Raw genomic sequence first — 23323 nt, forward strand, 5'->3', positions numbered from 1 at the left:
CTGACAATTTGCATGGGGGGACGCCTCTTAGCTTCACAGTGTTTATGACGCGGCCGGCCCATGTTGGGTTGTAGGCGGCTTGCTATGTATAACATTGGTTCCCCATGCCATGGCTATTGTCTTGTACCTCCCGCTCATGCTAATCTATTGGTCGGTCAGTGAAATGACTAGCGACCCTTTTGCAGCGCTACTGTATTCTGTCTTTTAACATTGGTCAATAAAAACATTTAATACTAAAGAAGTGGGCGAGTTGTTTGGGGTGGGCCTGGGCCAGTTCTTACATTTGCCACCCTGATTAAGGTGGCAATAGCACTGTGGCCCAGTTTCCCAGCAGCACCTCAGGAGGCCTGTATACTAGGGATGATGCTGGAATTGGGATCTTCCAGATGATTGGTGTCCAATCTATATAGGGCCCTCATAGACGGTTGACCACAGATTGACTACCAGGCGCGGGGAGGTTGGGAAGTGGATGTACCAGAGCCCATATCCAATTCAGAATGGAATCAAACCTGTGCTCTGGTGAAAGAGGTGTCCTGTAATACTAGATTTAAATTGGCCCACTTTTATGTTACTCACTGAGCGTATCTGGCCTCCACAAGACATACTAGGATATATCCAACACGTACAGATGAATGCTCGAGATGCAGAGAGAGTGGAGCAGGCTTTACTCACATGACCTGGAGTTGCCGGAGAATAGCCCAGTATTGGCAGGAGGTAGCCCATTGCTTGCAGCGGACTATTAGCATTTGCTTTGAGGTTTGGGCTAAGCACTGCATGCTTGTATTATCCTGTTGCCCAAGGATGGCAGGACACAATATATACACTCACAGCCAGGGCTTTTACTGGCCATGGGCAGAGTTGTTATCCAGTGGATGTCTGTCCTTGGACCCACAATATTGGTGTGGTCCAGGGATTTGGCCCAATGGGCAAGGGAGGAACTGAGGCGCATGAAAGAGGATTGCACTGATGAACGTCAGGAGGATGATTGTCAGGAGTGGGAGGGCATGCTGCATGGAGCTGCAGAGGTGTTGAGCGTAATGAGGCAGCAGCGTTTTTGGATTGGGAGGCCCAATCCTCTTGATAGGATGGGTGGGGCGCATAAACTGTGATGTGGTGATGCACGGCCTGAAGTGCAACACTGATGTCAACTTGAAGCAAATCTGTCTGGAGGTGGGCACTAATCACTGACTGACATGGGGGAGGTTGAGGCACACAAAGCTCAATTGTGAAGATTTGATTGATACCTTTAGGTCAATTAGAAGACTATGATTGCAGAAAATAGTACCATGGATTGTTTGTTCAAGGGTCCATCATAACTGCAAGTTACATGTTATCATGTTGGCGACAGTGACTGTATCACTATTTTCTTTTTATGTTATGCGTTTTCCTGAAAATAAAATCTATCACTGAAGGTGCATTATCCAGGCCCGCTTCTATGGTGAGCCTTAGTGCCATGATTGCCTCTTACATCAATTTGACTGAAATACTCTTTAAAAAGCCTTATGTTTGTACTCCACTATGGGTAAATTTCTAGAACCCTTACTATATCTCTCTTCAAGGAACTCTATCCACTGCTCTTCATGTACCATGACATTTACCTTTTTCTTTTCAATTCCTCTGCTGTTTTGCACTAATTTAGAAAATATCCTGGGGTCTTTAGATCAAATCACTTTTAGCAGCATGTCCCAATTATTCTTATAAAAGTCCCTTTTTTGATTGATTAATGATGTATATTCCTGATTTACCCTTGCTAGTTCTTCTTTGTGATTTCCAGCTACAGCCCAATCCCTCCCAGACCTTATTCTTCTCAGTTTATTGTTTAACTTCTGACAGAGTGTCAACCCTTCTTAGACCTTTCCTTTTCTGGTGTATATTTTAGTTTGTTCATACCTTCTGCAGCTTTATATTCTACCTGCAAGCATAATAGCATAATAGCACTGTACAATAGTTCAATATACCAATTCCAAATATTTACAGGAGGTACCAATTGGCTCTGAAGATCCATTGTATTTGTAATTGGTCAATTTGCTTCTCACCTCTTTCGCAGCATTCAATTCTAAGAGGAAATGAGGATCTTATAGCCTTAACTATTTCTAACCAGAGGTCCATGCTTAATTATAAGTGGTAGCTGCCACTCTCTTGCTACACGCTAAATCCTGAGCCTAGATCAAAGTAATAATTAGGAATATACACATAGTGTATGGGGTATACGGGTTTCCCAAATTTAAAAACTCTATTCACCTGGGTATCAGTATTATAATGCCCATTCAAGCATATTAAACCCAAATTATCTAATCATTTTTGTATCAAATGTCATCATTATCTGATTGTGGAAAGCAGCTTGAGGAATATTCGGTCAGTCAAATAACTTTATTTGATTTGTTGAATCATAAAAGTTTTCAAACATACTTTAAATAAGTTAAACATACATAAAAGCTTATGAAAAAGTCTGGCATAAAATACATATATATATATATATATATATATATATATATATATATAAACTTCAGGGTTTTAATTTTTTAAACACAAAACTTGAACTCCTGTTATAATTCATAGTGTTTCCTAATTACTGAAGCAGTTCGAAAAAAGTTGAGCACACCAATACAAATAGCAGCAGTGGACAGAGATTGTAAATAATTAAAACCATCTTTATGAGAACAGGGACGAATCTCACTCAACACAGGCTTAATAAAACGGGCCCTTGGGTCTTTGTAGAGCTTACAAAACAGCACAAAGTGCATAGTGCTTTGTTGGGCTGAGTTACGCACGGACAGGGGGTTAGTCTCTTACACCAAATTGTCTGTTTAGGCATGGCCATAAGAAAGTGCAATGTGCAAAGACGAAACCTAGTCATAAGGAAAGGTGATTGTACATGAACAGTAAAGGACAAATAAAATTGCGGATGATTTGGGCGTCCGTCTACACAAATTCGTGTTCCCAGATCCCGATTAGACATACTTAATTAAGCATAATATTCATTTTTTATGATCAATTTCATATTAGATCCAATACAATCGGATTATCATATAGTGCTCTAGCCCAATCTTATTAAAATTGTCTAACATATCGAAGCCAGGGGATAGCAAGAGCCTTTTCAAGGTTCAAGTAATCTCTAAGGAAACTCCTTGAAAATGATAAATCCTCCGAGGTCCAAACTTTCCCCCAGAGGATCAGTGGGGCGATGTTTATTCTATCTTCTACAAAACCCAGCCCCACTTCGAATGGCAGAAAGATGTAGGGGAACTAATCGGGATAATTCAGAATCTTTTTAAGAATTTTTTTTCAGAATTTGCATCTGAGTACTTTTATGATACCTCCATTGTAGTGTAGTTTCTATATCCCTGATAGGCTTTGCGCATTGGTATAATATACACTATAGACTTGCATAGAACTGAGGTCAGTATGTCTCTATCGAGTACAATAAACTTAATAACTTGTGTGCAATCTAACTCAGAGGTCGTTAGAAACTTCTCGAAGCTATAAGTTTCTGACAACCACATAAACATGACAACTTTGTTTCCCTTGGAATCGGAACAATCTCAGAATCGTGGAAACAATAAATAACAGTTTCACTCGGTCAATCGTGCATGCTTCATTTCTACAGAGTTGCACAGAAATAGAGAGACGGGCGTTTCAATAAAAAGGGTTTATTGAACAGTCTTATTTCTCACGCAAGAGATATGAACTGCTACCATCGTAAGACAGAATGCAAAGTATAATACGTACAGCGTTAGCAGTAAGATAAAATAATACTGCAAGAGCATGATGTGTAGCTACGACATATATTCATAAAAATACATACATAAATAACATAGGCTAAAATACTCATCTGGTGCTTCTAAAATAATCCTACCCCAGTGTACCTAACCTAAGTGTAGTACGAGGGAAGAAGTAGGTGCTGTTAGCTATAGTCTAGTCCAGGAGTTGCCAAAAGTTTTGCTAGGTTCTAGTCCGCTCCATACCTTAGAATGAGTGAGGTTGGAATCTCTTTCCGAGTCTCGGTCTCCAACACCCCGCAAGGGAAATCAGAAACACTGGAGCTGGATTCTCTGCGAGGAGGATGACAGCGTCTGGTCAGTGCGTCAGTTGGGAACTCTACTTCCTTCTGAACTTGCCGTGGCGAACCGCGTCGTGCAAGTAGGCAGCCGAACTGTGGTTTGCCATGGTAAGTGAAGGTATATTTATACCTTGAAGGTGTTCAGGAATGCCAGTATTGACATACAAGTTGGGCATAAGAACGTCATGTATGAACCCCTAAGGAATAGATGTTCATGCATAATAAATGAGTTCTTGGAGAAATCAATATCCAAGCAAGGGGAAGTCCTAAAGGCTTAAGAGTCTGGTTTTCTAAGAACTCGTTGTGACGAAGATGAAAGGATGTAGTTGACCATGCTTGTATTTGGTTAGCTGGATTTCTATGCCTAAATAAGGGCAATGTGAATTGTACCTATATAAGGGCATAAATCTGGAAATCTATATGCGGTATCTAAATCGACACACAACACCCACTCAAATTTCGTATGAACGACATTACTAAATCCTAAACATATTAAACATATCTAAAATATAGCTACACACGGAGTGCTAAACAAATGTCTAAAATACATTGTAAAAAATGCATTACAACTGATTGTAAGCACAAAAAATGCATTGGTGCTGTACATATTAAAGCAATGTTTAATTCTAAGCATATGTAGACGTTTGAATGCTACATGAATGAATCATGAGTATATATACACATGATGAAATGGCTCGTAAATAGAGAAGAAAAGGGGTCGATACCCTTTCATGTCAGATTACATAAAATTGATGTGGACAAGGTTACATATTGTCTCTGGAAGTATTCAAAGAATTCTGTTCTCTATGAATAGTTCTATTATAAGCAGATTACTGTGTAAACAAGGAAAAATAAAAATTTGGAAGAAAAAAATGCATCATAGGAAAAAGTTACAAAGTTAGTCCCTTGTTTTTAAACAATGAAGGCCAAATTCAGAGTCTCTCAGTACACTGTGTGCCAAAATCAAAAGTCAGTGTTAGGGGTTGGGGAAAACATGAAATCTTCGATTTCATTTCTGTAGACAAAAAGTTGTCTACCGTTGTAGGTGAAAGTTGGAATACCGGATTTAGAAGATTAACTGCACATAGAAGAGAAGCACCGCCTTCAGCATTGGTTGCATCAGCAATGTTCATATTGGATATCACCTGCATACCTGTTTCCTCTCGTACCTCAGCAGTAGCAATTTGCATCTGTGAGATCTCAATTAATGGCGTCATCAGGATTGGTAGCCGCTGGGGACAACACAGCTCATGGGCCGTTACAGGGTCCAGCAGAGTATCGACATCCGTAGGCATAACTGATGGGAGTGTTAGACAGATGTCTAGCACGCATTCTTCACCGCAAAGCAGGCAGCGCAGAACAGATAAGATGCAATCTTGCCAGATTGGTCTGAATGACAGAAACCATGTGGTATTTAATTCTCGTAGACGAGGTAAACCCAAAATTTGGACGATGTGCTCATGACACTTCATCACCAGCAGAGCTCTCTCCACGGTGAATGGGTGTCGCTGGTGATTTGGCTTGCCATTTCGTAGCAGTATGAGGAACAATAGGATCCCTGCAACAAGTGCTAAAAAGGAGCGGCAGTCTGCCAAACACAGAGTGCACAAAGTTTGGAATTATTCCGAGGACTGCTTGAAAAGGTGCTAACAGTTCTGCACACACGTTCTTAAATACATGTACAATACCGCTCTTATCAGACATGTTTAAGATACGACCTAACATTTCTGAGAAATGTATAGGGCAGTTTGTATTCAAATGGGCATGTATCTCGGCAGAAGTTCTTGCGACTTGTAGATCATAGGTTTCTTTGTCCGAGGTCAAGGTCAGTGGCCAGTGGCACTGTTGAGTATCAATTCATATAGAAGAGCTGCTCAGTGAAGGCCATAAAGGCGAGTCCCTGGCTGTCTTGGTTAGTGGAAACAATACTTGCATACAGCAAGTGACCCTGGATTAAACAGCCACTAGATATGGGATACCTGGCAACATGCCAGAGCAGCTGTGATCATTCAACACAAGGTAACTTCCATTCGAAAGTTGGACAAAAATGGGATTAATCACTGCAGCTGGTGAGCCTTGCAGGTGACAGGATAAGTTTGTAGTGGAACCATCGCAGGCACCGTGTGAGTAAATACCCTGACATAGGAGAGAACCGCTTAGTGCGTTTTCACAGTTAGTATCGCTAAGAAACACTTCACAACCCCACTCCAACATCTCTGTGTGTACGGTAAACTCCAGGATGTCTTGATGTATTCTTTACCCAAACTTTCATATTTGCCGGCTGGTATATGTTTTAGGCAATACTGAAAATGGAAAATTGTAACAGGCAGAGACATTTTACCATGTATGTTCCACTCAGTAGCTAGTTTCTCTGCTACCATGAATGGTAATCTTTCCAGTTTTTCAATACTCAGCACAGTATAATCTGCTTCCCTTTGTGCCAGTTTGATCTGTTTATCAGGGAGACTGAATTCTGAAAACAGTGACGTAGTGTTGATTTAGCCTGCACGCAAGTTTTGTAGCGTCCAGCCTAATAGCATGATAGAACGTAATTGAGACTGACCATGTTGCAACATGACCAAGTCGTGTTCCATGATGTCTATGGCACAAGACACAATGTTGTCCAATGAAAATATCCTGGACGACAGAGTTGTTAACCCATTGTCTACTACAGAGAGAGATTTCTCTAAATTAATACAATCAATTTCTCGTATTCGTTTAACAGTTTCTGCTTGGGTAATCTTCCATATTTCGTTATATGCAGCATAGATACCGGCATATATGAAATGTTTTTGACGCGGTTTTCTTGGTCCTAGCAAGAATTCCCTAAGGTCTGCGCCATCTTGAAGTAAAGATAAGTGTTGTGTTATATCCTGCAGTATAGCTATCTGTAGCCAATCAAGGCATAGTTTCCCTACACTGTATGTTGTTATTATCCCAGGATACTGTCTTTGAACATATCGTGGGTCTGGCCTATTGATAGTGAAACCCTGAGTTTTGTTCAGGAATCGATCTTGACAGTTGTTTGCGTCTATGGGCCAGAACAACCATTTGTTCCAATCTGGATCTGTTCTGTTGTGATGCAAAATATTATGTACGTCGACCTCCCCCCGTGTAGTGCTATTACTTGCAGGTATAGGTATGGTCGGTGTGTTCATGTCTTTGATCTTGGCTAACCCAAGGCAAGACGTTTGTTGGACAGTGTCATTCAAAAACATAATTTGCTCAGGGATGATGCAGGCTCCAAACAAAGCTTCTACCCCCTGCACTTGCCAATCTTTTGTACCCCAGACAGATTTTGTCTCAATGTTGTCTTTCCAAAAGTCGAAACCCTGTCTAGACAGTTGGGCATTAAAGGCTGCAGAATAAATCTGTTTCGTATTTAACATATTTTTCGTTCCTGTCTTGGTCACATTTTTAAAGTAAAACGTTTCTGCTTTGGATACATTGAACCCTGAAAAATATGGAAATTTCATTGCAAAAGTTTTTGAGCAACCCTTTGGAGGTGTAGGACAATGTTCCCACTGGTTATACATATATACATTTCTAGGCATGGCAGATTTGTGCAAGAAATGATTACCATAATGGTTATAACAATACATTTGTTCATAGTCTGATGAACCTTCTAAATATTCATGATTTGTGAATACTATAGATAGTTCTAGATCAGACATCGTGTTATTAAAAGTCTCGAAGTCCCAATCATCACAGAAGGTACTATAGGTAAAAAAGTCACTTAATGAAATCTTGAATAGGTGTAGAATCTTCAAAAGCTCCGACGGGCCAAAAATTTAATATTCAGTTCTGTCTCAAACTATACCATCTGGAATAGGAACGGCTGTGATGTTCACTGCTGACAAGTCTCTTTGTTCACGTTGGGATGTTTGTGTGGCTCAAGAAGTAAGTTCACTTTTTTACTTGCCGTGGCCATTTGAATATATCTTCCATTTATCAGTACATCCAGAGTTATTACCAGAGTTAACCAAAGTAGAAAGAAAAATATTTCCAACACAATCCATAGTTCAATCCATGGTGAAAACAGATAAGTCTTTTTCAGGTGATGAAAAAACGTTGTTGCTTGTTCTTTGAAAGTTATTTTTGCTGGCGTCGTTTCAGGTTCGCTGGGATCCTCAGAAAACGTATCAAAGTTAATGAAATAGCCAGAGGCAGTTCTGTCAATGGTTGGGATTGCATCCGGGTTTTTTGAAATCGCTGGAACCACTTGATCACTTGTTACTTCATTGTAGACAGGTGTATCAGGACGACCTGTTATTTGGGTCTCAAGAGGTACGAGTTCCATAGCTTTGTTGCGGAGTCTTTCTTTTCTTACTGTAGAATCTTCAAAGGTAATGAGTCTTTCAGTTTAAACCTCTTGGATTGTAGCTAGAGGAGTGCGTCTACTACATTGGCAGAGTCCACTTGGCCTACTGCTTAGTATCGGCCACACAGTTTGGTTTGATTAGGTCGATGGACACAAATCTTTTCTCCTTTTTACCAGCAAGGGCGGCAGTAGTACTTTTCTTGATCCGTGGAATGCCAGGACAGGTACTGGTTGTCTGTAAGAAGGCCCAAATTCCTTCTTGTCCGCAATCCTTTCTCTGACTAGATCACCAAGCTTTGGGATACAGACAGGCCGTGCTGGGACTGTTGCTTTTTCCCCAGTGGTGGTAGGCTTCAGAAGGACGTTGCTTTGTTTCGATCTTATTTCATTTAAGTCCTGTAAAATAGCCAAACGATATTTGATATCAAATTTCTTATTTTCCACCACTGTTCCATGACAATCAAGGTCCAGAACTAACATTCCTGTCCAAAAATAGGACCTCATATGGCGTGCCAACCCCTAGAGAACTTCTTGGCAAATTGTTTAATGCTCGTTGAATCCCATAAAGATGTTTGACCCACCCATTACCCGAACCTAATACCCTAGCTGCTATAGACTGTATTATGTCCCGTTTTTTTCTTTCCACAACAGAATTTCCCTCAGGATGGAGTGGAGAAGAACACCTCAAACGCCCAAACTGGCCATGGCTTCTTTGTAAGCTCGAGAGCTAAACGCAGGGCCCTGGTCAGAGTGCAGTGTGCCTATTGCCTTTGTGCCGATAAAGACTCGCAAATCTTTTATAACAGTTCGAGCGTCAGCCGAGCGCTGAGGCCACATCCAAATGAACCTTGATTTACTGTTTATGGGACTGCATTCGTCCATAAGGATGCCTGCATGTAGAAAGTCTAATGTTGTCTAACAATGGTGTCTGAAGTGGGCTGCCTATGTTATAGTCAGGTATCTGGTGGCATTCTGTGCTGCAATCTCAATTGAAGTCTATGCAATCATTGATGAACAAGTGAATAAGTTTATTCACTCCTGGCCACCAGTACATTTCTTTTAAAGTTAATATTGTTTTAGAGATCCCCTGATTTATCAGGCCCTCTCCCAGATGTGCTTCATAAATCAAAGCTGCTCTTCATTCCATGTTTATCAGCCAATGAATTCCCTTAAACATGAACACCATCACGTTGATGACTCAGCGTGTGTATCACGTGAGTGTTTTGTAGTCCGTTTCGCAACTGAACTACTTGTTCCCAAAGCGTTGTTGGAGCAGCGCACACTTTTCTAAAAAGTTGGCTGCCAGGCTTTTGCCTTCACTTGATAGTTCATAACCTAGGAAACGAACGTTGAGATGGGCAATTCTTGATTTTTTTAAATTGAATTTAAATCCTTCAGAGGCGAAGCCCAGTATATTGGGGTTCACCCTGTTCAAGTGCCTGTTCAGGTCATCGTCTGTCAGGAAGATATCATCGACATATGACAATGCCTCTTCATCATAAGTTTGTAGTAACTCTGTTACCCTTGCTGAGAATAACCCGGGACTATTCTTGAATCCTTGAGGAAAACGACAGAATTGACTTTAAGTCCCCATTATTGTGAAAGCAGTAAAATACCTACTTTCAGGTGCAATATTTTGACAAAAGAACCCATTTGATATGTCTAATGTGGTTTTGTATTTTTTACGCGCAATGTTGTTCATTATTGCTGTACTGTGTGCATTTTGCACTGCAAATATTTTACAACAAGAGTTTAGGTGTCTCTAATTCAAACCTAGATGATATGTATTGTCTGGTTTGGAGACAGCAAACAAAGGATTGTTCATTGATGAGGTGCATGTTTCAATCACCCCTTAGTATTCAAGTTGATCTAAGATCTCTCTGACCTGTTTTTTAGCTTCTTGATTAATTGAATACTGCCTGTGTGCAGTTGGCTGACGTTTTAACTCCATTTTGTGGTGAGGTGAATCCTCATCTCATCCTACATGATTTTTATATAATGCTGGGGCTTGGGCAACTGCCCATTTCCTGGCATACGTATATTTTAAATGTACTGGAATATGGTTAGAGAATGCTGGCATAATGATGTCTTCGCCATGTGGGCATTCTCTGACAAATTCTGGGGGCCAGTCCTGCTCTGCTAGAAGTATATCATAACCCTTTGAAGTTCGCTCCCAAAAGAGTGCCTTCACTTTTCTCTGTATGTCTCCCTCCATCCGGAGTGTTATTTCATATAACCTATGTGGAGAACTAACCCTGGTGTCTGCAGTCTCAACTTGAATGTCTTCATTCAAGTCCACTGTCTCCAGAAGTCCCTTCAGGTTCTGTCGAGCTATTGTTACTTCTGCTGCGCTGTCCAACATTGTCTAAGCCCATTCTCCGTTCTTGAGTTGTGTTTCCAGAATCCTCAGCATGTCTGATCTTTAGACCTGCTACCTTCTGACGATATCTGAAAGGTACGAGAGGAAAGTGTATCAGTAGCTTGATACCGGTCAGGTTTTCTCAAATTATCCCTATTCCTGAGGTTGTACCTCCTTTCAGAGGGCTCCTTTTGAGGAGACCTACCTCGGGAATGAGAACGCTTCTCTTTGGAAGGTTTGTTTGCTATTTTCCCACTTCTTTTTAGTAGATGTAGGATTATTTTTAGTAAAGACCTTTTCAGGAATTTCAGACAGTTGTGGTTTAACTGGTTTCCCACTCAAACTGTCTCTGCCTAATTCTTTTTTTAAACATTGTTTATTGAGTTGATAGCTCAGGAAGACATTACATCAGAAACGAATACCAGCCTTAATCATCGTCCCAGTACAAGGCAAGAACTCGTAGACGAACATTGTACAGCAGGAAAATATTTACCCATGTTCAATGGGTTCTTGGTAGCAATGTCAGTGTAATCAAGTGTGAATGTTAGAACAAAACCCCCCTAGGTGATCCCCCCCTCTCCCCCCCCCCACCGTCTCTGCCTAATTCTTAATAGGATTTTTCAATTATTCTTGCTAGTTCTAGGGGTTGTTCTCTTACATCAAATTCCCTTAATTTCTGGTAGATTGCCACCAATGCTGGTTCTCTTTTAATATTAGATAATATTATAAATTGCAGCAAAGACTGTGCACCAAGTGGTGCAGTTTTCCATATGTGGTGTGATCCCCATTGGTAAACAGATTGTTAGAATTCTATGTTTCTCATAAGGGCTGGTATTAGGAAATACCGCTTCGATTTGATTAATTTTTTGTGCTATCCAGAATGGAATTTGTTCACGTTTTGCGGGCAATTTACCCATGACAGCGTGTAAAGTCTGTGGAGTGATTTTTAGTGTATTCCCCAGGTGTGAGGTTTGTTGTGGAATAACTAATGTTGGTTGGACTGTAAAAGTCCTCATGACATTTTAGACCAATTGTCTGTAGATTTTGATTAACTCTGAGTTGAGCAAGTAATTCTACATCTGTCATGTCTTCGATTTTAGGATGAGGTGTGTAACCTGCTAAAACCAGCCATGTTGCTCCTGGTCTACCTGGTGGACCGAGCCTGGTAATGTGATTTAAATGTTTTAGGGCACCTTTAAACCAGAGCTCATGCTCGTGGCATGTGAGTGGGATTTCAATATCCTCGAAAGTAATATATTCCTCTGGAGGATCATCTTCTTTGTAGAAGTGAAACATTTATTTTTTTTTGAAAACCTTTATTATATCGTTCAACACAAGATACAAAAGAAACCCTGCAGCGGCAGGGGCAGGTACCACATGCATGTAACACAGATCAGTAATGCCAATAACACAGCTCTTCAGCCGAGAACCCATGGGTCCGGCAGCGGTAAAGGATAGACGATGTATTGGAAACATTTCGAATCAAGGATATGAATAAGGTTTCATTTTATATTTACCCCCCCCCCCCCCAAACGAGATGAAGAAGTAAATACAGAATAGCCGGAGCTACACATTCGGAGGTATAAAATATGCGGGTAGGTATTAAAAGCAGTCGTGGATCAAAATAGGCCAACAGTAAAAACGCAAGCGCCATTAAGTTCACTAAAGGTAAAGAACTAAGCTACCTATCTATCATCACAGCCACCCACTCCATACCCCGCACACTCGTATACATCAGGATGAAACCGAAAGTTATCACGACCGGATCCTGCGAGAAAAAGAAAAAGAAAAGGGGCCATAGAACACAACAAAGGCAAAATAACAAACCCCCCTCACACCCCCCACCCTGCTGGCCTGTCGCCCAGAGGAATACCCGAAAGAAAAAAGAGAAGAAAAAGGGGGCCATAGAACAAAACAAAGGCAAAATAACAACCCCCCCCCAACCACCCTGCACCCCTGCAATGGCTACGGCCTAACCCACTAGCAGCGTGCCTGTCGCCCAGAAGCATCCCTAAAAGAAGAAAGCAACAGACGAGGAGGAACAAAAACACACACTCCCGGGCTCCCCTCCCCCACACCAGATGCAACCCCCCGGAACCAAATTCAAAAGAAATACACAATCAATCCGGGGAAGTACCAAACATACCACCCGACTCCTGCAGTTCACAGGTCACAATCCCAGCAACCGATTACATTATTGTCCCGTGTCCTGAAAAACCCCACAAGTCAACCCTGGCCAGTACGAGTGTTCACTGGAGTAGTTGTAACCAAGGCCACAGCAGCAGTGAGAACGGTAAAGCTTTCATGGAAATGCAAGTCAGTACGAACAAGCCAATTAAAGGATAAAAGTTCACAGTCTACACAAGGCAAGCGAGGAAAAGCGTGGCAGGATGATAAAACCCTCCAATAGTCACAGGTGATCTTGTTGAGGCAGTCAAGGTTGTCCAAAGTGATGTTCGGCGAGATAGGGCTCAAACAGGGAACGCTGACAATGTTCACGGGCGCGCGATCTGTATTATAGGAATCCGCAGCGCCAAAGGAATCCGGCTCCTGCACAGGGACCTCGAAGTCGGATATACGATGTTCCGTCGATAGCACCGCTGGCTGCGATGATGGCAAAAAGCCACTGTCCGGTCTCCAGCAAAGGTCGTCCATCGTTACAGACAGTGCCCGGTAGTTGACGATGATCTATGAGTGGAGCGCTCTAATGGCCGCCATTACGGCGTGCAGCGGTGGCGTGTCTTTTGTCCCCTCCATCTCCTTCCGCAAGCAACAGATCAGGATGCAAACCCCCGGAGGCCGGCTTCTCCGGGGTAGCAAGCAAATCTGGAGCGGACACCACCAACGGGCGCTCTCACCTCACGATGTTGCTCCTTCGCCGCTGATAAGGGCTCCCGTCCGCACCCTCACGGCAAGCTTACTGTGTCTCCAGGCGCCGGATACGGGGCCAGCAAACGATGTGACATGCCGTAGCGTTTGTGGTGCAGGCAGGATACGAAATCGCCGTCAAAAACCAGGAAGATTATATCTCAGTTCGGGAGACAGGACAAAGCCCAAGGTTCCAGCCGATGTTGTTCAATTCCAGCCCGGATGGGTTGGAAATCGAGGCCCCGGCTTCAGCTCCGGGGTAGGCCAAGAAAGAAACACGGCATATCTCTGTCACCCAGTATGATAAAAAGTTGGGGATTGCGCCTTCAGAGTCAGCTACTCCTCACACATACGGGAGTCCGGTGTGAAATCAGGATAACTTGCAGGATATACGAGCTGCTGGCGGATGTCGGCGGAGCCGGGAGCTTAAGCGGCCATCTTGCTTGCTAGCGTAGCTCCTCCCCCCGAAGTGAAACATTTTAGTTACTGGATTTGATTCAGGGAATACTATACATGAGTAGAATGCCTCTGTCTGGTGAGATTCATGTGCCTCTATCACAAAAACAGCTCTACCACCTCTTTGTGTTAGGCCATGTTTAATACATTTAGAGTGATGGCTCTTCTTAAATTAACAGGAATGATTATAACATTCTCATCGATTTCATTAAAACCTGTATAATTAAAAGCAACTGCAACTTCATCAGTTTCAGCTTCACCGGTTTCTGTGTTGTTGCCGTTAGTAGACATTGTTTACTGAAAATTGCAGAGCACGTTTCAAGGGAACAAAGATACGTCGCACAATATTTTGGAACACTGTATCCTTCAACGCTAAACAAACCAAACAGCTAATACATAGGATTTTTCGTCCTACTCAGCTATGACGGATATTATCCCTACCCACTTCAGACGTCTTATGGAGTATTATGAGTAGGGGTCCCTGAGAAAAGCACAACTGAGTTACTTCAGTATCTTGCGTTAAATTAGTGCCTTACCAAATTGTTGAGCACCATGTAGTGTAGTTCCTATATCTCCGATAGGCTCTGCGCATTGGAATAATATACACTATAGATTTGACATAGGACTGAGGACAGTTTGTCTCGGTCGAGTACTTTAAACTTAATTACTTGTGTGTGCCAGCTAACGCAAAGGTCACTAGAAACTTCTCGAATAAAGAAGAAGAGATTTGTTTTTGACAACCGCATAAACATGACAACTTTGTTTCCCTTCGAATCGGAACAATCTCAGAATCATGGAAACAATAAATAAGTTTCACTCAGTCAATCGTGTATGCTTCGTTTCTACAGAGTTGCACAGAAATAGAGAACTAGGCGTTTCAATAAAAAGGGTTTATTGAACAGTCTTATTTCTCATGCAGGAGATATGAACTACTACAATCGTAAGACAGAATGCTAAGTATAATACGTACAGCGTTAGCAGTAAGATAAAATAATACTGCAAGAGCATGATGTGTAGCTACAACATATATTCATAAAAATACATACATAAATAACACAGGCTAAAATACTCATCTGGTACTTCTAAATAATCCTACCCCAGTGTACCTAACCTAAGTGTAGAACGAGGGAACAAGTAGGTGCTGTTTAGCTATAGTCGAGTTTAGCCAAGAGTTGCCAAAAGTTTCTCTAGGTTCTAGTCAGCTCCATACCTTAGAATGAGTGAGGTTGGAATCTCTTTCCGAGTCTCGGACTCCAACACCCCGCAAGGGGACTCAGAAACACTGGAGCTGGATTCTCTGCGAGGAGGATGACAACGTCTGGTAAGTGCGTGAGTTAGGAACTCTACTTCCTTCCGAACTTGCCGTGAAGAACCGCGTCGTGCAAGCAGGCAGCTGAACCATGGTTTGCCATAGTAAGTGAAGGTATATTTATACCTTGAAGGGGTTTAGGAATGCCAGTATTGACATGCAAGTCGGGCATAAGAACGTCGTGAATGAACCCCTAAGGAATAGATGTTCATGCATAATAAATGAGTTCTTGGAGAAATCAATATCCAAGCAAGGGGAAGTCTAAAGGCTTAAGAGTCTGGTTTTCCAAGAACTCATTGTGACGAAGATGAACGGATATAGTTGACCATGCCTGTATTTGGTTAGTATGGGCAATGCCTAAATAAGGGCTGGATGTCTATGCCTAAATAAGGGAAATATGAATTGTACCTATATAAGGGCATACATAGGGAAATTTATTTACGGTACCTAAATCGACACACAACACCATATGGCCGCTCCGTATGTAGCTACTGACAGGCATTTGGATTTGTATAGGGTTATCATTTCGGCAACCAGCGTATGTCCCAATTTACAAGCAAAACTAAACAGCCCCTCTACTATTCTGCTAGTGTGTTGGACCCTGGTCACAATCAGTTGCTTACAACTCAATTTTTTGTTAAAAAAATAATTGGCCACCTTTTCAATAATCTTTTCCTTCACCACAAATTCCCTTGTTTTAGTTCGGTTAGGACCACACACCATGATAAAATATTTACTAAAATGTACTTTTAGGTCCAATTCCAGCGTGAAGTCAGTGAAAGCATTTAAGGTTATTTGGAGGCTGTTGGCAATCAAAGCCATCAAGACAGCGTCATCAGCATATGCTAACAAAGGTACTAATTTGCCTCCTATGCTAGGAAAATCTAATTGGTGCTTTAGCAGAAAGACTCCAAACCATTTGTGTATAAAAAGGATTTGAAAAGGGGTCAGTATTCAACCTTGGCGAACCCCCTCTGTAGAAGCAATTGACCTTGTCTCCCCCCCCCCCCCCCCCCCCCCCAGGACCATACCGAATGACGACAGTAGTAGAGGCATGCAACCTGCGCAACAGTGTGATAAGTGGTTCCTCAAAGCCCATTTTTTCCATTAATTTCCACAGTTTCCTCAGATTTACTGTATCGGATGCACTGGATAAGTCCATGAAGGCCAGGTGGATTGACCCTCCCCCCCCCGGCCTTCATTTACTTACCCATAACCAGTGATAAATTGAGGCACTGTTAGTTTGTTCCCATACCCCTTCTGAAGCCATATTGTGTATTGAAATAAGTCCAGAGGCATAGGCTCATGATTCCAGGCGTACAAGTATTACCCTCCCCAGGACTTTACATGTGGCATCAATTAAGGAGATGGGTCTGTAGCATACGGGATCATTCCTGTTACCTTTTTTACAGATTGGCACTACTACTGCCTCTTTCCATGATGAAGGAATGTGACCCACTATTGCTGCTTTAAAGACATTAACCATCAAGGGGGCCCATAGTTGGGCTTGCTTTTAAACACATCCAAGGGCACCCCATCAGGGTCTGGAGCTTTCGAGGAAATACCCTTTGCCAGGGCATCCTCACCCTCACTTACAGTCAGGGAAGAACTAAGTTGGTATGCAGTATCTCGATTAATTACTGCTTCTTCCCTTTGGTCTTGAGGTGAGATGTGGTTTGGGTCGAATATTTTGGAGAAGTGGAGTTCCCAAGCTTCCCCCGATATTGTCGATTCCATACCCCTTGCTTTGTAAGAGAAAAGGGGACGGTTAATAACTTCCCAAAAACTCTTAGAATCCCTGAGATTGCTAGCTCTTTCAAGATCTTCCCAGGCTAGTCTTCTCAGTTCAACCTTCCTCTGGCCAATAACACGTTTATAGGTTTTTCTTACTCTCTTAATTAAAAGTTGGTCCCGCTGGGTTATATGCATGGCTTTCTTAAGATCTTTATGTGCCCCGGAGCACTCAGCATTAAACCATATGGGTTTCTGTAATTCCCTCCTTTTCACTGACTTTGTTAAGTCTTTAGCAACATTTTTACACATTAATTCAAAGTCCTGTATGACCACATCTGGGGGTGAATCATAAGATAAATATGAAAGGATTTGGCTTAAATTAGTTTTAACAATGTTCTCCTCGAATTGAGAGGGATTTAGCTTACTCCATTTTAGTCTCACTCCCCGATTGCGGTTAAACTTCCATCCATGATTAAGAGAGAGGTAACAGTAACAAGTTGGTCTTCACCGGAAATTGCAGAGCATATAATGACAACAGCAAAAATTTAAGGCTTGGGACATTGAACTACAAAGGATAGAGGCCCCATGCTACCCAGGTCCGCTTCTCCCCAAAAAGAAAAGTGAGGGATCTCTACTGAGAGGTGCCATAGGAGCAGTAACAAATCACAAATCCTTCGAGAACTTAATAATTACAAGGCCTCGGGCAACAGCCCAACTTGAAAGGAGTATAGATTAATTTAACACAATCAAGCAAGTGATTAAAGACAATAGGATGGGGCCTCAAAAACGTTGTCTTAACTCGCAATCCTGAGGAACCAATGCACCACAAGAATTTCAAAAAGTTACCAACATTTTCTCTTGGAATACCCATAGTCTAGAAAACGTGGAGCATAACTCGGAAAAATATCATAGGTTTTGCCGGCCATCATGAGCCAGCAATAAAATCAGCTAAATTTGGACACCCAAAGGGCGGTATGTCCTCTTATTTCTCGACCAAACTGGATTGGACTCTAGAAAAACTAACTATAGGGACGAATTGGGTTCTTGTATCCAAACTGGAACAGCACAAAAGCGATGGGTCTGTAACAATATTAATACTACTTAATGTTTACATTCATCCAAGTGAGGAGACAAAAGACGAGCACATGAATATGTTGTTAGGAATAATAAAGTAACTACAGAGGCTGTATTGCCTGGCACAGTTCATCATCTCTGGTGACTTTAATATCCCTGGGGAAATACATAAGTTGGTATTAAAGTCACCAGAGATGGTTTGTTATCCACTACTGCAATTTTCTCCAAGATCTGGACCATGTTGGAGCGATTCCCTGAGGCTGCACCCACTGAAACTTCAGATCCCACTGCAGAGCCTATATGCGTTCTGGAATGATGCGTTCTGGATTGAGTCGCCAGCAGGATGCAGGGGCCATGAGGCCCAGCAACTTCAGAGTCAGTCTCACTGAAACCCAGGATAGATGCTGAAACATCGGTATCATAGCCTGAATACCCTGGACTCGCAGCTCTGGAGAATAAGCTTGAAAGTACACTGTGTCTAGAACAGATCTGATGAAAGGGAACATTTGAGAGGGAGTCAGGTGTAACATCGGCATGTTCCTAGTGAACCCCAGCTAATGCAGGAGATTTGCAGTAGCTTAGAGGTGGGAGGCGACAGCCTGAGGTGAGCAGCCTGTCGTCGAGATAGGGGAAGATTGTCACCCCTAACCAGCTAAGATGAGCTGCGACCACCGCAATCACCTTGGTAAACACCAGAGGGGCACTGGTAAGGCCAAAAGGGAGCACAGTGAATTAAAAATGCTTGCGGTCTACCGTAAAAAAACAGGATGGGCATTCAGGATGGAGATGTGAAAAAAGGCATCCTGCAAGTCCAACGCTACCATCCAGTCTCCCGGATTCAGGGCAGACAAGACCTGATCCACTCTCTGTACGTCCCTCCCAGAGGTGTCTCCTCTCCTGTTCCTGCTGCCTGCATTACAGCACAGAGAGCGCCTCATACCTCTTCCCACCACCAGACGAGACCAGAACTAAATTTACCAGCAGCCAGAGAGGCAGGCCAGCTGGTTAAGCAGTTTTTGCTCCTCCTGGTACCAATAATGATTCCTGCAGCACCCACTTTGTTGGAAGCTGTTCTCCGCCCTTCCCCCCAGGAGATGTCTCCCCTCCTTTTCATGCTGCATGCATTACCTTGCTGAGAGTGCCTTGTACTCCCTCCCACCACCAGATGAGACCCGGACTCCATTTCCCAGTAGCCCCCCGGAGCCGGGGCCAACTGGTTGAGCAGATTTTCATGCCTACTGGCTCCAAATAAAGATCCCTGGGGCTCCTGCTTTGCGGGACTGGGCAGAGGGCAAGCCCATCCGCACCCATCAGAGTCCAGAGGAGGCTTGGCCAGGCCACTCCTCTTTCGCCTTACCCCCCAGCTTAAGGTACTGTGTACCTTTTGGCTGCCGTCCCTGCCCCTCTGCTGCCTGCTAACCCTGGGCTGCCTGCCGCCACTGGGCAGCTTGCCGTCCCTGTGCTTCAGCCGGCCCTGCCCTGGCCGTTCCAGGTCCCTGCTTGGCACATAGGACCTAATAGCTGGACCACTAATAGAGGCCACCGCACGGCTACCCAGCGAGCACGTGCTGCAAGCGCCCCTCTGGTTAGACAACAGCCAGCGCCAGAATCCTTGGCCCCACGGCTACCAGACATTACACTGCCAAGGAATTCCTGGACCCCGGACGCGGAAACAACAGCTGTGTCTCCGCTTTCCCATGCTCCACCAAAGGACCTGGGACCAGCAGACACTGCCACGTCACCTGCGACATAACCTACGAAAGATCCCCCACCACTCCTGCACACAAGACCAAGAACACCCTGCAACCGATCCATTGCATCCTGTTCAAAGCCTGGTCACTCTGCAAACATGCAACAGAAATCTGGGACACCAACACCACCAAATTCACGGACGATACCTTCTTCACCGAAACGGGGCTTGCCACTCCTTAAACAACAACATCACTAGTATCACTCCCGATGGCAAGAAAAAGATAAACCGAGACCACGCCAACAAACAAGCCAGTGGCATCACCATAAATTTTAAGGAAACCATCAGATGCACCATCACCAACGACGACCATACGCCCCTCATGGAACACCTCAACTTCCTACTACGTACCAACGCAAAAAGCATGATAAGATGCACCCTTGCCTACAGACCTCGAGCAACATTCTGCGCCACCATCCCCAACCTCATCGCCCCCCTAGCAATCTACTCTCTCCCCTACGTCTTACTCGGCCACCTAAACTTCCACAGACAAACCCATCGATGTCAATTTCATCACACTCCTGGAGAATCTGAACAACAATGGCCTCACCCAACTGGTCACCAAAACCAAGCCCAACATACGCTTGACCCCATTTTCACCTCCAGTGGCAGAATCAAATTCAGCCACACCCTAGACTGATCACACCATTGTACACCTCACCATTACTGGTGCCTAGCACAACATCACCAGGCACCAGATCTGCCCCACCGCAGCTGAGACAAGGTCACCAAAACTCAGTGGGCATGGGCCCTCACCGCCTCCCAACCAGTGACCTCAACAGACCTTGACCAGACTGTGCAGACCTTCCCCGCCTGAATCACTCACAGTGCCAACAAAGTTGCTTCTCTGAAACCTACTAAATCCAACAAGTCCTCCAAACAGGCCAGCTGGTACACCCCAGAACTCAGAATCCACCAAGCACAACTGCCACCAACTTGAGAAACAAAGCCTCGCCACCAAGAATCCTGCACAAAGAGCAGCTCACACAACAGACCTAATCACCAACTACAGGCACATCAAAAAAGCCAGGAAAGCAGCCATCACCACCTGCATCAACTTCGCGGCCAACCACACAAAGGAACTCTTTAAAATAGTAAAAGAATTCTCCAACCAAACAGCCATAGAGAACACCCTCCATCCCTCCCAAGAACTCTGTGACACCCTCTCCAACTACTTCAACAGCATCTACAACAACTTCAACCAACAACCCGCCACTCTTAACCCCAACAACATCTACCAACCAGCGATCATCAGCGAAACCCTTGCCACCTGGTCTCCGCTCACCTCCCTGACCACTTCAGCCATCATGTCTTCCATACGCTCTGGTTCTCTCACCGGCCCTGCCTTCACCACCTCTACATTCTCGCAACTAACCCAATCAGCACGCAACTCACCGGCATCCTCAACACCTCCAACTTCACAACAACCTTTTTGGACAAATGGAAACACGCAGACGTAAGACCCCTTCTAAAGAAAGCCTCCACTGACCCAGCGATCTCAAAAATTACCGGCCTATCTGCCTGTTCCCTTACGTGGTCAAAGTTCTAGAGAAAGCCATCAACCAGCAACTCACCAAATTCCTAGAACGAAACCACCTACTACACGAGTCGCAATCAGGGTTCCGTGCCAACACAGCACTGAGACCGAACTGGTTGCTATCACATACGACATCAGAACAGTTCTCAACTGTGGAGAAACTGTGCCACTGATCCTCCTCAACCTCTCCCCAGCGTTCGACACAGTCTCCCACAACACCGTCATCAACAGACTCTACAACATAGGCATACAGCAAGACGCCCTCAAGTGGACTGCCTCCTTCCTTGAAGGATGAAATTTGAGCATCCGACTGTCCCCCTTCACCTCTGCACCCAGAGGAGCCTGATTGGGAACGCAAGCTGGAGGCCAGCAAAAGCCTCTGGTGGCACTTTTAGAAGCCACTTACTAAATGTCTCGAAGAGACAGCCATGGCCTGTCTCAGGCAAGACCTAAAAACAAACCTTTAGAATTAGAGTTACAAGAAATCACTTCCCCACAGTAGGCAGAACATGAAGCTCATCCCCACAGAAGACCAACCAGCATGCCTATACTCAGGTCTCCCACACCAGGGAGATGCTACTCAAGTCCATTCTTCATCATGCCCCCCCATGCTTCTTCATGGCCCTCCCAGAATCCGAATCCTGGAGCCAGGCCTGGCTGACATGCACCACCTTTAATCATTCTGCTGCATCAATGCTTATGTCTTTTCAGCCACATCTGATCATGGACTTTAAGTGGGATCGGTCCATCCAGGTCTCAGGCCCTGTAGTAACTAAAACTGGACCCTGAAACTGATCCCTATTGAGCCCTGTATTCATGTCCTTAACCATAACCGCAAAAACACAGGTCGATTGCTAAACCATGAATGTAAACATTTTTACAATAATTCATGTCAGATTTAGTTTCCGTTTATGTTTCCCATTTTACTTAATCTCGAGTGTAAACTATTTCCAGGATGTTGTTTTGTATTTTTTTCCATGTAGCATTTTACTCTTGAATAGTGCTTTATGTTAAATAGCTAACAATCACAGGCAAAGCCAATAGTCCTGGCTGATTTTTGGCGTAGGTCAGTTGTTGTGCTATATATCTGGCTGCAATAACAGGAAGATTACAGAGGCACCAAAATAGCGGTTGGGTGGACACTACGGAAATCACAGAAATGTAGTTTACTTGGAGGTCGCACGCTTAATTGTACGTCACGCGCCTTTAAAAGACCCCCCCACTTTCATCATCCCACGTAAAACCCTGTCACGAACTTTGTTCGAAAAGAAGAAATGATTTTTGTTTTTACATTTACTATTTTGCGCCACATGACTGAGATATTTACATTGGAAAACCAACTGACAGGAAAACAGCACATCCGGCAGGTACACGCAAAACAAATAACAAAGTGCTTACTCGCAGGAGAGAAACGCTAGAACAGTTATTCTCGGTGTGGGGCCCATAAGCACTGGCTGCAAGCTGGAAGATGATGAGGGGGTGTCGAAAGACAAAAGACATTTACGATGTTTGGCCGTGCATAGATATTAGTGGTTACATCTGCCGTCAATCACACATTAACCAGACCTTTCAGGACTTGAATCTTATCTGAACAGTTTCTGAATGCCCTGATAATTAATTGACGCTAATGAACCAATCACGGCTTGCGATAACGTAACAGCTGGCACTCTCGTGCACTGAGATTGTCTCTCACTCTGCAGATGTAACACCCTTTTGCCCGGGTTCACCAATGGATGTCATTTCACGCACAGTTCTTAAACTGGTCCCAACCGTGCTTAATTCCTGAAGTCACAATGTACTTACTAGAGACGAGACTCTGGGGCAATGAGTGAACCATGAAAACGGGGAGGTGACA

The 23323-nt window shown here is 43.7% G+C and overlaps 1 protein-coding gene across 1 annotated transcript in view; it reads right to left on the minus strand.

Moving 5' to 3' along the window:
* ZSWIM8 (zinc finger SWIM-type containing 8) overlaps window positions 1-23323 on the minus strand; it is a 2802584-nt gene that overhangs the window by 2544988 nt on the left and 234273 nt on the right. The gene's annotated exons all lie outside the window — the stretch shown is intronic.

This window comes from Lissotriton vulgaris, chromosome 5, assembly GCF_964263255.1.
Source record: "Lissotriton vulgaris chromosome 5, aLisVul1.2, whole genome shotgun sequence".
Taxonomy (NCBI): Eukaryota; Metazoa; Chordata; class Amphibia; order Caudata; family Salamandridae; genus Lissotriton; species Lissotriton vulgaris.